The sequence below is a fragment of the Onychostoma macrolepis genome, chromosome 22, assembly GCF_012432095.1.
Source record: "Onychostoma macrolepis isolate SWU-2019 chromosome 22, ASM1243209v1, whole genome shotgun sequence".
Taxonomy (NCBI): Eukaryota; Metazoa; Chordata; class Actinopteri; order Cypriniformes; family Cyprinidae; genus Onychostoma; species Onychostoma macrolepis.
The window spans coordinates 13,046,797-13,063,197 of NC_081176.1; the positions used below are offsets into that span (position 1 = coordinate 13,046,797).

General features: G+C 39.9%; 1 pseudogene; it reads right to left on the minus strand.

The window, feature by feature from the left end:
- LOC131530993 (oocyte zinc finger protein XlCOF6-like) overlaps nucleotides 1-16,401 on the minus strand; it is a 113,870-nt pseudogene that overhangs the window by 84,498 nt on the left and 12,971 nt on the right.

The window sequence follows — 16,401 nt, forward strand, 5'->3', positions numbered from 1 at the left end:
ACAAACACTCGGATTATAGATTTCACATCACATTATATACAATATATTAAAGCAAAAGAGGAAAAGTAGGGGAGTAGGAGGTTTTTCCCTGTTAAGCTTCAAAGAAAAGAGTGGCGTAAAATGCCCCCTACTGTTTTTCCCAAAATAATCACTAGTCAAGTCAAGATTTTTGTTGTAACTATGGACTACATTGACAAGAGTGATGTAGAAGTATTCACCTTGAAGCTTACACTGGTGATGTAGGCTACCTTAAAACTTTACAATAAATTTCACAGTAAGTGATGCAATTTTCAGCATAAGAAAAAAGTTTTTTTAAAGCTTGTTTTGTAGAATATCACAACAAAACATCTATAAAATATCATATTAAACAAAATCAACAGAAAGGACTGCACAATAAGTCAAACTGCTTTGTCTTTATTCCAAATTCTTTTTATTTTTCTGCTGAATCGTGCTGATATGAACACAGAAAACGAACATTTACGTGTACAAAAATATGCTTTACTTTGCTTCATGAAGGAGAGTAAATGAACTAAGAGTGATAAATACTGTACATAATTTTTCGTAGGAACAAGAGCATTAAAAAAAAAAGCATGCTAAGACTATTCTACACTTATTTTAATCACTTAATCAAAAGGTAATATTGATTAACAAATGGTAATTAAACATGGACTAAAAGGATAAAATAAGGTGGCAAAGGGAAGGTGATAAAGCATTGGAATCCTCTCTGCTTCAATCTTTTAAGAAAATTATACATAACAAAATGCAAAAATCATAATAAAGCATCATGATTTGAGTTATATCATGAAGTAAACTCATACAGAAATAAAACTTCTTGGATATTGTTTGGAGAAACTCCAACCTAGAGTTGATCTGAATCTCACTGCAACAGCTTCAGGGGACTGTTTCATAAAACAAGTTTACCAAATAAGCCAGGCTTATTTCACTTAGTCTGACTTGTTGTCGCTTGATTTGGTTTCAGAAAGCAAATTTACTATAGCTCAAGCTCAGACACCATGACAACTTATGCTGGGAAACTAACATGGGGCATGTTCAAGCTCAGACAGGTGCCCAATGTTTTGCTACGGTTTCCGGGTTGAACGACATGTTTCCTGGAAACGGTGTGCAATGGGGTTTGAAATACGTTTTCTATTGTTTGGTGGGTGTGTCTAAAATGTCAGCCCAATCAGCAGCAACATGTATATAAACCATGCAGTGTTGAAGAGACAGCTCGCACAATGGGTCCAAGTGAAGTCGTTTACAAATGAGTCCGCTGCAGCTCGGTATACGCAACAATTGAAGATATTAGAGTATATTAAGAGTTTTATAGTAGCATAGCATATCAACATGATGATGATGAATTTGTAAGTAAATGTAATTAACATCAAAATAAATTCACAAGAGCAAGTATATTGTTTGCACGTTTATTTACATTAAAGGCAAAATAACTGAAATAAACAAGTATTTAAGAGAACGTATATATCTGGAAGTTCTTTAAGTCTGTCTAAATATCATATAGCAATTGCAATGTCTTCTGGTCCATATCCTTTCCTTAGGAAGGTGTGCTAGACACTGATTAATGTAACATAAAAATACTACTTCGCTATTGTATTGTGGAGTGACACTTTCATAAACATTTCTATGCTCCTCTGATTATATAACGGTAAATATTACAATATCATAGCACACAGTGCTGCTGCTGGCGAAACGGGTGCCCTAAGCAGGATTGTATTGTTGTGCCCCCTCTATGGAAGTAAAAAAAAAAAAAAACACCTACTATAGGGGTCAAAATAGAACTTTAATAAAATATAAAAGTAAATAAATCCAAGATGCAAGATCCAAGATGGTGCCGCTTATGGCAACCTCTGTGGCATCATCCGCAGTTGTTTTTATGATTTTGTTAGTTTGTCCTGTCTTTAGTTATATCCCTGCAATCAGTTTCACCAGAGACATATTGCTGTACATTCGGCAGTACACACCACCCGATATTTAACCAGTTTTTGATTATTCGGATGTTTTGCTGGACATTGTAGTCGGGGGAGCAGCAGCACTGTTCAGACGCTTCAGTACGCGCAGACAGGGGAAGTGAGCCGGCGCGCTCGTGAAGCTCAGATAGCGCGTATTTCGGACAGCACTGCCTAGCATCCATCTGGCGAATCTCCGCTCTCTACCCAACAAAACGGAACAAACTCCTTCTGCTCTGCCGGACAAATAAGGATTTCTCACACTCTGCTGCTCTGTGTTTCATGGAAACCTGGCTTACTCTCCCCACTGCTATTGTCCCTGTACACCAATGACTGCACATCTAAAGACCCCTCTGTCAAGCTCCTGAAGTTTGCAGATGACACCACACTGATCGGCCAAATTAAGGATGGTGACGAGTCTGCCTACAGACAGGAGGTTAAAGAGCTGGCTGTCTGGTGCAGTCTTAACAACCTGGAGCTCAACACGCTCAAGACAGTGGAGATGATCGTGGACTTCAGGAGAAACCCCTCTGCACTCCCCCCACTCACCATCATGAACAGCACTGTGACGACAGTGGAGTCATTCAGGTTCCTGGGCACCACAATTTCTCAGGACCTGAAGTGGGACATTCACATAGACTCCATTGTTAAAAAGGCCCAGCAGAGGTTGTACTTCCTTCGCCAGCTGAGGAAATTCAACCTGCCACAGGAGCTGCTGAAACAGTTCTACTCCGCCATCATTGAATCCGTCCTCTGCACTTCAATAACTGTCTGGTTCAGCTCAGCTACCAAATCTGACCTCAGAAGACTACAGAGGGTGGTCCGGACTGCTGAGCGAATCATTGGTACAACCCTCCCCACTCTCCAAGAACTGTACTTATCTGGTCGACGCTACAGAGCTCTGAGCACCAGAATGGCCAGCACAGGAACAGTTTCTTCGCTCAGGAAATCCATCTCATGAACACCTGACAATAATTGTGGAACACACACTATTTATACACACATACTTAAGTCTACAATTCAATTTGCTCATAATATACCTGTACATACAACTGTCTATTGTTATATATCTGTACATACAATTGTCAATTTGTATATTTTTATTCCTTATTTACTTGTTCTATTTTTTAATTCTTTGTTTTATTATCTGTGTTTTTTGTTCTGTCGCTGTCATTCTGTTAAACTGTGGAAGCTTCTGTCACGAAAACAAATTCCTTGTATGTGTAAACATACCTGGCAATAATAAAAGCTCATTCTGATTCCGATTCTAAATAAATAAATTGTAATTAAATTGTACTATTTACAAATTACAATTCTAGCTCTAGACAGTTTTATGGTCTCAAGCATTCAGAAAATTAAGCAGTTTTACTACGAAAACCATGGTTAATTTTTGCTAGGGTTGTGATGTCCACATGTTTTTTTGTTTTTTTTCTTTGTTGAAATTATAGAGGTTGTGTCAGTTATAACAAAAAGGTGGCCAAGAATTAAAGATTAAGTGGATATTTGAATTAAATGTTTGGTCAATAGCCTATTAAACAAGGATATGATCATCCTGTAAGTATAACAGCAGCAATTACCAGACCTTTGGCTCCCTTTGCAGGGATTTGTAATAACATGTAATGTTGAAAAAAACAATAGACACCATCACAAAATTAGTAATGGTTTTACTGGTTATAATGGGACTTGTATTGGTTTTAATGGAAACTGTAATGGACCCTGTTGGTCTCTACTGGTAATTGGTCACTTTCTATTGGTGGCTTGTTAAAACCAATAAATCCTAATGGAATATGTCCCAAAACACACTACAGGAATTCTTTAAAAAGAACACAAAGAATGGCCTTCTCAGCTGCCATAGTTGCAACACTTGCTTCATCAGAACAGGGTGTTCAACGCACCACCGTTTCCGTTTAATAAACATTTTGCACCGTTTTGTCGGGGCTGAACGCAGCCCTGGTCTGGAGCAGGCTAATGCTACATTCACGTGCTATCGGAATTATCGTAAATACGAGTTTCCTAGTCGGAAATTGGCCATATAAGGCCTCTCTAAGGCCGTTCATGTCCAATTTCCGACTAGGAAGCTCGTATTGACTATAATTCCGATAGCGCGTGAATGTAGCATAACTGTCAGGCTAAACTGAGCTCCTCTAACACTGACCAATAGGAATGCATTAATATTACCACTGACTCTCTCAAATACAATAAATTGACTTAAAGTATAAAGAAAATGCAACTGAAATAGATCAAATAAATAAAAATATAGGCTATAACTAATATTTAATATATTGTGGCCAAAATTTTATTACCTTTTTTTACCTTTTAATTACCAATCTAAATTTGCTCTTTAAAGCATTAAAAACACTAAATTAAAAGTTAAAATCACTCAATTAAAATTAAAATAAATAATAGAAAACATTTTAAGTGATAGGAGGAATATACATGAACTCATTTGAGTAATTAGGGCTGTATTAGCCAGCTTACATTTGATTTACAGTTACTGCTATCATCCTTATATGTAGGACTAAAATACTACATTTGTCACATTAAATGTCCAACAACAAATATTTTAACAAAATGTATATTTTACTCAAAATTATTGCGCTATTATTCTATCGTGTTCTGTCTGTTTAGAGTGCATGCGGAGGAGCTTCTCGTCACAGCCTGCACCCACTCCTGACAGCAAAATGGATATATTTGCATGACTTTCTAACATTTACAGATGAAGAATATAACTGCGAAATGTCCATTATGCACTGTGGAAATCACAACGTCTCAAATGCATTAAACAGCACAAACATATTCACTGTTTGTCATGGTGGATCGATTGATCCATGATCGACATTAAGGGCTGCTTAAGAATAAGCGTGCACATCAAAATTATCTTGACTCGTTGAACGTTATTGATAGGTTATTTCAAGAAAGGTTTTGGATTTTAATCCCCACTTTTTTTTAGCGTCTTTTATGAAACAGCCCCCAGATTATGTTTTGTTGTTCTGTCGCTGCTTGTTGCTGGTTAGTTTCAGATTTATATAGAAGAGATCGATTTTATTGCTTGTTTTATTGGGTCATGTTTGGTGAGGATACAGTGCCGCGATTAAATGTGCTGGATTCAAAGAAGAATTCAGATATGAGTTCATGATTTCAGACATTTGTTTTTTGTATGACTGAGTAAAGATGATGACAGAGTGAAACTCTTCCCACATTGACTGCAGTGATACGGTTTCTCCCCGGTGTGGATCCTCTCATGTTTTTTCAGATATTCTGACCATTTGAATCTCTTATCACAGTGAGAACACTTGAAAGGTTTTTCTCCGGTGTGGATCCTCTCATGTTTTTTCAGATAATCTGACCATCTGAATCTCTTGTCACAGTGAGAACACTTGTAAGGTTTTTCTCCAGTGTGAGTGCTCTGGTGCAGTTTCAGTTCAGCATCTCTAACAAAAGTCTTCCCACAATCAAAGCACAAATGCTCCTTCACACTGTTGTGTCTTTTCTGATGTATTTTTAAAGTACCCAACTGACTAAAACTCCTTCCACACAAAGAACACATGTGAGGCTTCTCCTTTGTATGAACTTTCAGGTGGTCCTTCAGTGCATCTGACCTAAAAAATTTCTTACCGCACTGATCACAGGTAAATGGTCTTTCTCCAGAATGACGACGCAGGTGTACTTTAAAAGTGCATGACTTTCTGAAACTCTTCCCACACTGATCACATGTGAATGGCTTCACTCCAGTGTGGATGGTCATGTGTTCCCTAAGGGCTGCTTTTTGTCTGAAACTCATCCCACATTGATCACATGTGTGCGGTCTCACTCCAGTGTGGATTGTCATGTGTTCATTAAGAGATCTTTTACTTGTGAAACTATTCCCACATTGATCACATGTGTACGGCTTCTCTCCACTATGAGCTCTCGTGTGACTTTTAAGACTGTGTTTGTATGCAAAACTCTTCCCACACTGATCACATGAGTACAGCTTCTCTCCAGTGTGAACTCTCATGTGATCCTTAAGGGTTCCTTTCATTGTAAAACTCTTCCCGCACTGATCACATGAGTACGGCTTCTCTCCAGTGTGGATTCTCATGTGATCCTTAAGGTATGCTTTTATTGGAAAACTCTTTCCACATTGATCACACGTGTGCAGATTCTTTCCAGTGTGTATTCTCATGTGTATTGCCAGGGTTCCTTTTACTGTGTAACTCTTCCCACACTCAGAGCAGGTGAAAGGCTTTTTGGCTCTTCTTTTCAATAAATTACTTTTAGTCTGTGAGCGACTCAAAGATTTCTCACTAGTTTTGGCATGATGATGTTTCTCCTCTGCCTCACTCAGTTCTTCACTCTCCATACTGTCTTCCATTAGCTCTAAAATGAAAGTAAGAAAGGGTTAGCAAATTAGCTCAAAGGGGAAATATTAATAATTAATCATAATTTGTGGTAATTATAATATTTGTGTCAGAATCAGAACCAGAGAAGTCAAATGTATTGTACACAAAATGTTATGTACTAAATCATGAACACAGAACTAGCCTAAACGAACACATACATGGGAAGTGAAGGTGGATGAACAGAACCAGACAGAAGCAGGGGAAATTAAATCAAGTTAATTAAACGATACATCAGTTTATAATTCGCTTTGTTAATCAAGGGGTCCACAGCTTACACTAACCTAGTTAGCAAACTGCATGATACTTGCACTGCCTTTGCAGTTGAACCAGTCTCATGGAGTCTCTGAAAAAGGTCTTGATAGTACCATTCAATGGACTGGAATTGCAATTACTTGAAGTTGCCTGTGTTATTGGCCCTGTACCATATAGCACCCTAAACACTTGAGGTCTTCCTACGAGTCTGCACTTTTTTACTTTTGTGAAATAATGCTGTGTTGATTGTCGGGAAGAAGTCTGCTGCGAAGCTCACACCAGTGCGGACTCAGGAAAAGTGTGCATTAAAGGGCACATATCGACTGCAAAGGGAGCGCTCGAGAGCACCCTTCTAAAACCGAAAATGACAAATGGGACACCCTACAGTCTTGTAAACTTAATGGACACACGCATGCGGCGGCCATTGTAAGTTCACAAGGCCACAAGTGCATATCAAGTGTGCCATTTCGGACAGGCCCATTCATTTATTTATTTATTGACTTATTAACTTTTTCAGCATCATTACAGGTACACAAGTACGTTCATCATTAAGGAACACTGAATTATTTTGCAGTTACAATAAAATGCCAATACAAGTTTAATCCACATTAACACTTTCCAACCTTTTAACTTGATCAGTAGTCAACAAACTGTGCCAAACAGGAAATGCATACTCTAACACAGGCCGCATATCCCCTAAATAGATGATAACCAATTCTTGATCTCGAACAAATGTTTTTAGCTAGCGGAGAGCTTTCTGTTGGCTGAGAACAACACTTGACAATCCCAATTCAAATCATTCTGGATAATAACCCCTAAAACTTTAACAGAGACACAGATTTTAAATGTGTTCTCATGTATAGAAAGTGATGGCCAAGCTGGTATATGTTTCATGTGGGAAACATGTAAGACACTGCATTATTTTGTGTTTTATGTTTCTCTTCCCAGATGCCAAGATCATTCAACATTTGCTGGAGAGTACAGGGCTGATGAAAAGTCCACCTCTGGGCCATGGTCATGTCGTCCACATATTTCCAGTGGTTTATTTGATCCAGGAGAGCATTGTTAATCAGTGCCAGAAATATTAGAAACACTTGACTCTGTTGTGGTTGAGAGGGTCCTCTTTCCAGAGTGAGCATATGGCTGTAAGTTGGGGCCTGCTGGCCTGCAATCCATAGACAAAGGTGAAGAGACTGCCGTAAGCGTAGAGAGAGAGAGGAACTTGTGTGGATAAAGTCTGGGAAAAGTCACACCTCTCAGGGTTGGCTTGACCAATGAGAAAGTTGTCATTTCCAAGCAGGAAATTTCTGTTGGGAGGTTTTATGGCCCTTTGTCTGCAAGCATGTTTAGAATGGTTTGGGCAGTCTGTGTCCATTTATACTCCGATTAATATAACAAACACATGCTGCATTCTATGAGGAGGTGATGTACACCAAAGTGCGAGTCATTAAATGAGCATTTATTCAGTAGGAGACACAATATATGTATGGTAACGTTGACTAGTAGTAATATCATAAAACAAGATACAATACAACAGACAATGGAGAGAAGTCCTTTATGTCATGGCCTTTATGTGTCTGTCCTATGGACTGATTAATAGTGAGTTTAGAGCGAAAGCTCTGTATTCCTGGTTGTAAATCTTTCCTGGTTGTAAATCTTTCCTGCCTGGGAGTTAGCTGTAGGTGGGGGTCACTACGTACAACTTTACACACAGTTTGTTGGGAAAGGGGTTTCAAAGATTATTTGATAAAGTCTGTGTAAAGTCAATTCTGAGAATTTTTAACCACATTATAAATGTTAGAAATGCATTGCTGCAACGTATTACAAAGACTATGTAGTACTTAATTGTGGAGTTAGAGCGTTAAAGGGGTCACATATGATGCTTTTTTAAAGATCATTATTTTGTGTATTTGGTGTAACAGAATATGTTGACATGCTTTAATGTTCAAAAAACATTATTTTTCAAATACTGAACATTATTGTAGGTTCTCCATGCCCCGCCTCTCTCAAACGCTTTGTTTTCTACAAAGTCCCTCCTTCCGACAAGCGCAGTCTGCTCTGATTGGCCAATTGGCACAGTGCATTGTGATTGGCCAAACACCACAAGCACTCGTCGGGAATGCAACGCCCCTTTCCATAATCACGAGCTTCATCTTTCAAAATAAAGACAAAGGCAATTAAGACAGCTGACTCCACTGTGATGTGGCTCTCTCTCGCTCTCTGTCTCTCTCACACACACACACACACACACACACAAGCCGCGATTAAGATAGCTGACGTGCTGTGATGTGACCCTGTCTCTCTCACATACACGATGCGCAAAACTCCGCATTTGAACAGTCAATAGCAAATACTGAAACTAATAACAAAACATACTTACAGTTGCTGATTCAGAAGCGCCAGATTGTCATAGCAAAGTTAGAATTACCTCCTCTCCTAGGTTCACGAAACGGTCATCCATAAAATGCGTTGCTGTTCTGTTGTAAGTAATCTTAATGATTCCTAAATGCATCTACTTTCGGAAGGCCAAATAAAGTGCTTTTGCTTTCACATAGAAGCACACAGCGTCTCCCTGACACAGCTGCATCAACACTACTGCAGTTACTGAAACCACGCCTTCTTTCTTTGCGTGAACATTTGGGCTGCATTATGCAAATATTTCCACATCGTGACGTGGACATGTGGGGGCGTGTTTGAATGAGCCGTTTTAGGGGGGCGTGGCAGAGTCTTAACTTTGATAAAGAATATCTCTTTGGTTTTTAGACTTTAGTCATTGCAACTTCAGGGATCTTAACTATGCACAATCAGCTTGTAACACTCCAAAGAGAAAGGAAAACTTGAAATCGCCCCATATGACCCCTTTAAACAGTTTTTCACCATTTTCGTGTTCAGGATTTTTTGGGCAGGGCTAAAATCATGACTTGATGACGAAGTGGAATCACTGAGCATGGCCCCTCCTCTAACACTATAAGAGGTGTGTTCAACTTGAAGCAGCGCTGTGCGGCCATAGACCACTCAGTGTGTGACATCAAGTACAGTGAGAGCTGTAGAGAGCAGACGGCTCCGCTTTCAAATCGCTCTTGCAATACTTTGATGTCATACACTAGGGATGTAATGATGCACTCCGAGCCGGTTGAAAATCGATGAAAATATGTGACGATTCGTGTCGGTTGAGATGTTAAACGAATCGCGATACACGTTTTAAACAGCAGGGGGCGCTGAAGCAGTAGCCTATATTTTGACCTCGCTTTACAGGCGCGATAGCAGCAAACAAGCTGTAGCTTTTTTTAAATAGTAGCAAAAATGGCGGCGGCAAGTGTAGATGACGTTGATGTTGAGGATGCCCCAACCTCATTCAAATCGGAAGTGTGGCAGCATTTTGGCTTTCCGAAGACTAAAAATGAAAGCGGTAAGGTGGTAACGGACAAAACAAAAACTGTGTGCAGATACTGCACAAAGGTGTTAATATACACCAATAGCACAACAAACATGATGCAGCATACAAACCGTCACCACAGTGAGAAGCTCCAGTCACCGCCGTCTGCACGTAAAAACCTGTTAGTGGGCCAAACCACACTGACCGGCAGATTTGCAGCCCCACTCGCGGCGACGAGTGCGAGAGCCAAGGAGATCACAAGGTGTATCGGTGTTTTCATGGCAAAAGATATGAGGCCGTTTTCTGTCGTAGAAAATGAAGGATTTAGGCTACTCGTCAACAAATTGGAGCCCAAATACACCATCCCATCACGCCCCCACTTTAGCCAGACTGTCTTGCCAGCGCTTTACAGGGAAACAAAATCTAAGGTAATTGAGACCCTCAGAAAAGCATATAGTGTATCAATTACAACCGACGGCTGGACCTCCAGGGCTACCCAGAGTTATCTTACGGTCACAGCCCATGTGATAACCAGTGAGTGGGAGATGGTTAATTTTGTGCTTCAAACTCGCCCATTGTTCGAAACACACACCGGAGCTAATATTGCTGATGTTTTAAAATCAGCTGTGAGTGAATGGGGGCTTCAAAAGGCCAACCATGGAATTGCTGTGGTCACGGACAACGCGAGGAATATGGATGTTGCTGTCAGAGAGGCTGGGCTGGCCCCCCATGTCAGGTGTTTTGCCCACACTTTGAACTTAGCCAGCCAAGCGGGTTTGAGTGTGCCCCGCGTGAGCCGTTTGTTGGGCAGAGTGAGGCGTATTGCTGCCTTCTTTCACCGAAGCTCCACAGCCACAGCTGCGCTCGCAGCCAAACAGATACTACTGGAGCTTCCACCGCATAAGTTAATCATCGATGTCGCTACGCGCTGGAACAGCAGTCTGGATATGATCGAACGCTATCTCGAACAGCAAGCGGCTGTGGCAGCAACTCTCCTGAGCAACGGCGTTCGACGAAATGTCCGTGACATCGATACTTTGGATGGCTCAGACATCCGTGATGCGGAGGACATGGTGAAGCTTCTAAAGCCACTCAAAACGGCCACCACTGTGCTGTGTGACGAAAAAAACCCCCACTGTTTCTCTCATTGTGCCCTTAAAGCATATGTGAGCAACATAAAGAGAGCTATACTGAACAACCTTTACAACAGATACACTTCAGAGTACAACCACCTGCTGGAGTGCACCGCATTAGACCCCAGATTCCGGGCTCTGCCTCATCTAGTGAAAGACCAACGCGATGATGTATTCAACAGACTGAAGGAGAAAGCTGTACTGATGTTGCAGAACCAGGTAGCCTATTGTATTTATTTTACTCTTTCTCTAAATAGATTTTTTTAAATAATTTGTTTATTATTATGGCATATTTTTCTAAATGTGTTTCCAAATGTGTTCATGTAAACTCTGAGTATTAATGATACAAATTATAACAAATGATATTAAAATCTTGCCTTTATAACAATGTGAAACCCCTGTCAATGTTGTACTTAGATTTTACTTAGTCTTTTTATTTCTGCTATTCCTCTGTGCAGGATGAGGGCAAAGAAGGTTCCAGTGGTCACCCCCCTGCAGCAGAGCAGCCTCTTGACCAGACAGACAGAGCAGGAGCAGAGCTGAAACAACCTCCTTCCAAGAAAACAGCATTGGAAGATCTCCTTGAAGGGACTTTCGATAAACCAGTTGCACAGCACATCAGTCAGATTGATGCAGAAATGAATAAGTACAGAGCTGAAACATCCATTTCCCTCAATAGCTGTCCACTCAAGTGGTGGAAAGAGAATGCTAGGCTATACCCACTGCTATCCAGTATAGCAAAAGCATATCTCTCCACACCAGCCACCTCTGTCCCTAGTGAAAGGGTTTTTTCATCAGCAGGGGACATTGTGAATGTGCAGAGATCTCTGCTTGTGCCAGACAATGTGGATATGCTGATATTTCTTAAAAAAAACATGTAAAAAAAAAAAAAAGATTCTAAGCTAGGAAAGAGCACCGGCAAAGCCTTAGTTTGTTTATATAAAAATATTTATTTTATTTGTATTATTTATTTGATTTGGGATTTGTTTTAATATTTCAATTTAGTTTTGTTATTTGACAAAGATATTTCAGTTTCAGAAAGAAATGTGCAGCATGAAATAATAAAAGGAAACTTTTTAATTTATCTTTCTTAAATCTCATTTTGTACAAAAAATCGTGAGAAAATCGTATCGCATCGCGAGTTCAGTGAATCGTTACATGCTTATCATACACTGATCGTCTGCGCAGCGTTGCTTCAAGTCGAACACATCTAATAACTAGAGCGCTTTAGCATCAATGTTTCGCCCACTCAATCGCGAGTTACTGTCTTTACCGTTAGTTAGTATAGCCTACAGTTTGCTAGATAGCTATGCCTTCGTCACGTAAATGCCTACCTGGTTGTGATAATTCACAAAACAGCTCAGTCTGCTAACGAAATAAACCAATTAAAAGCCATTTGTGTTGTGTAGCTTTTGTGTTCATGGTTGAGTGCTAGCCTAATTTTAACATGTAGTTTCTAGGAGGGATTTAATAGCCTTGGTCTTTAATTAACATTAATATTAATTTGTGTGTAGCTTACATGACAAACTGTTAGTTTAATCACCTTTCTATATTAATGCACTGCTTTAATTGATGCACATTAACACATCACTTGCGTGCACACACACACAGAGAGAGAGAGAGAGAGAGAGAGAGAGAGAGAGAGAGAGATCGCAGATTGCTCTGCGCACACACATAAACTTGTTGCCAACGCTTTTCCGTGATTTTTATATACCGGTAAATTTCCCAGTGATTATGTTCCTCAACAACAAGGTGGTAAAATCACTGTTGTGAGCATTCTGATCCTGATCTAAACCAGGTCGGGTTTTGTCAACTCTGTGTTACGGTTCTGTGGTTGTAGAGAAAGAGTGCTCGACGAAGGAGTAATGAAACAGAAATCCTTTTAATAAGCTTCAACACACTAACACCATTAGACAATATTAAGCTGAGACAAGGACTAAAGGGAAACTGAGGACTTATAAAGGAAAAGGAACAAAGAAGCAAAAAAGATAAATACAAATCAGGTGGGGATAATAAACGATGATTGACTAATGACAAAGACCGGAACAAAATCAAATAAGGGCAAACAGGAAACTAGAAGGGCAAACACGTAACATATCGGGGGGGCGGGCACCCTGGAGGCCAGTGTAGGACTGTGACAAGGGAGGCCTCCAGGGCGGATCCGGGGACTCGGGAGGCCATGGCGAGATCTTTTTTTTGGAAGGCCAAGACTGAGGAGCCAGAGTGGCCATCTTCCAATTTCTGAGGAAATTATTTGAAATGTTTATATTTTATAACATTTTATTCTCCTGAAGCAGGTTCCATTAGCATTTAGCATCAACAGAAAAAAACTAAATGGCTACTACATGAACTCCATTTGTTTTGTGAAAGAAATGCCAAATTTGTCAACACCGTCAGATGTCACCACTGTCAGATTTTGTGTTCCAATAATATATCAAAATACTTAAATGTGACTCTTGAATAAAAGCTTTATAAACAATAACATACTGTTTGCTTTAATACAGTAATTGATTGATTCAATGTAGCCTATTTGATAGTTAAAAAGACTACAAATTCAGGTTTCCGTCACCACCATTAGATGTGTCAACACCGTCAGTTCTGTCACCTCCGTCAGTTACAAATTTTGATATTATTTCATTATGATATTTTATATTTGTTGTGGAATTGTTGGTCACATGTGAAAGTGTAATCTGTCTGCCAACATGAGAATGTGTTTTGAAATGTTAAAAACATCTTGAATGCTGTTAAAGATAAAGTAGAAATTTTATTACAAAGTCCAAGGTAAAAAGCAAATTTTGTTTAAAAAAAATAAAATAAAAATAAGAGAATAGTTGGGAGGTTGTATCAAAGCATAGCTCAGTAGCTTAGTACAGTATCTCACAGAAGTGAGTACACCCCTCACATTTTTGTAAATATTTTATTATATCTCTTCATGTGACAACACTGAAGAAATGACACTTTACTACAATGTAAAGTAGTGAGTGTACAGCTTGTATAACAGTGTAAATTTGCTGTCCCCTCAAAATAACTCAACATACAGCCATTAATGTCTAAACCGCTAGCCACAAAAGTGAGTACACCCCTAAGTGAAAATGTCCAAATTGGGCCCAATTAGCCATTTTCTGTCCCCAGTTTCATATGACTCGTTAGTGTTAGAAGGTCTCAGGTGTGAATGGGGAGCAGGTGTGTTAAATTTGGTGTTATCACTCTCTCATACTGATCACTGGAAGTTCAACATGGCATCTCATGTCAAAGAACTCTCTGAGGATCTGAAAAAAATAATTGTTGCTCTACATAAAGATGGCGTAGGCTATAAGAAGATTGCCAAGACCCTGAAACTGAGCTGCAGCATGGTGGCCAAGACCATACAGCGGTTTAACAGGACAGGTTCCACTCAGAACAGGCTTCGCCATGGTCGACCAAAGAAGTTGAGTGCACGTGCTCAGCGTCATATCCAGAGGTTGTGTTTGGAAAATAGACGTATGAGTGCTGCCAGCATTGCTGCAGAGGTTGAAGGGGTGGGGGGTCAGCCTGTCAGTGCTCAGACCATACGCCGCACACTGCATTAAATTGGTCTGCATGGCTGTCGTCCCACAAGGAAGCCTCTTCTAAAGGTGATGCACAAGAAAGCTCGCAAACAGTTTGCTGAAGACAAGCAGACTAAGGACATGGATTACTGGAACTATGTCCTGTGGTCTGATGAGACCAAGATAAACTTATTTGGTTCAGATTGTGTCAAGCGTGTGTGGCGGCAACCAGGTGAGGAGTACAAAGACAAGTGTGTCTTGCCTACAGTCAAGCATGGTGGTGGGAGTGTCATGGTCTGGGGCTGCATGAGTGCTGCCAGCACTGGGGAGCTACAGTTCATTGAGGGAACCATGAATGCCAACATGTATTGTGACATACTGAAGCAGAGCATGATCCCCTCCCTTCGGAGACTGGGAAGCAGGGCAGTATTCCAACATGATAACGACCCCAAACACACCTCCAAGATGACCACTGCCTTGCTAAAGAAGCTGAGGGTAAAGGTGATGGACTGGCCAAGCATGTCTCCAGACCTAAACCCTATTGAGCATCTGTGGGGCATCCCCGAAGGTGGAGGAGCACAAGGTCTCTAACATCCACCAGCTCCGTGATGTCGTCATGGAGTAGTGGAAGAGGACTCCAGTGGCAACCTGTGAAGCTCTGGTGAACTCCATGCCCAAAAGGGTTAAGGCAGTGCTGGAAAATAATGGTGGCCACACAAAATATTGACACTTTAGGCCCAATTTGGGCATTTTCACTTAGGGGTGTACTCACTTTTGTGGCCTGTGGTTTAGACATTAATGGCTGTCTGTTGAGTTATTTTGAGGGGACAGCAAATTTACTCTGTTATACAAACTGTACACTCACTACTTTACATTGTAGCAAAGTGTCATTTCTTCAGTGTTGTCACATGAAAAGATATAATAAAATATTTACAAAAATGTGAGCGGTGTGCTCACTTCTCTGAGATACTGTATATATAAGACACATACATTTAGTTTCATTTGTCTGAGTACAAGGTTTTATTTGTTCAATTTTGCACCCCGTTTTGTCCCACTTCTCAAGAATGACTGAAAGATTAAGGTTACCAATTCACTTGTTGAACACCAACAGAAAGCCAGTCATAGCTTAGTTTTACAAACAAACACTCGGATTATAGTTTTCACATCACATTCTACACAATAAATTAAAGAAAAAGAGGAAAGGTGGGGGAGTAGGAGGTTTTTACTTTAATCTTACCAGTACAGAAAACTTGTTGATTTAAGTTTTTTTCTTTTGATTCATGTGTATTTATTTTGCAATCACTTCATGAAATTTGGAGTGACAAAGTGGTAATTGTGTGGATTGTCAATGGAGGGACAGAAATCTTGCAGATTTCATTAAAATATCTTCATTTGTGTTCAGAAGATGACCGAAAGTATTTACGAGTTTGGAACGACATGAGGGTGAATAAAGCCTCTATGAGTGCTGTCTGAAATGTTCTTCTAAAATTAGCATTTTTATCAGGCTCCTGTGTTTATATTCAGTCATCTCACTTTAATGGCAGTAAAAAGGACCTATTAATTGCAATTATATATAAAACACACACACACACACACTGTAAGATCATCCATGTCAGAAATATCAGATCCAGCCACGAACAGCAGATCCTGTCAGAAAATATCCATTTTGTCTGGTAAAAGAGCAACTAGTCAGCGAAGTTGTCTAATACTCAAAACCTGTTAACAACAAATCTTGTCTGGTACCCCAAAATACCCAAAACTGTTTTCTAT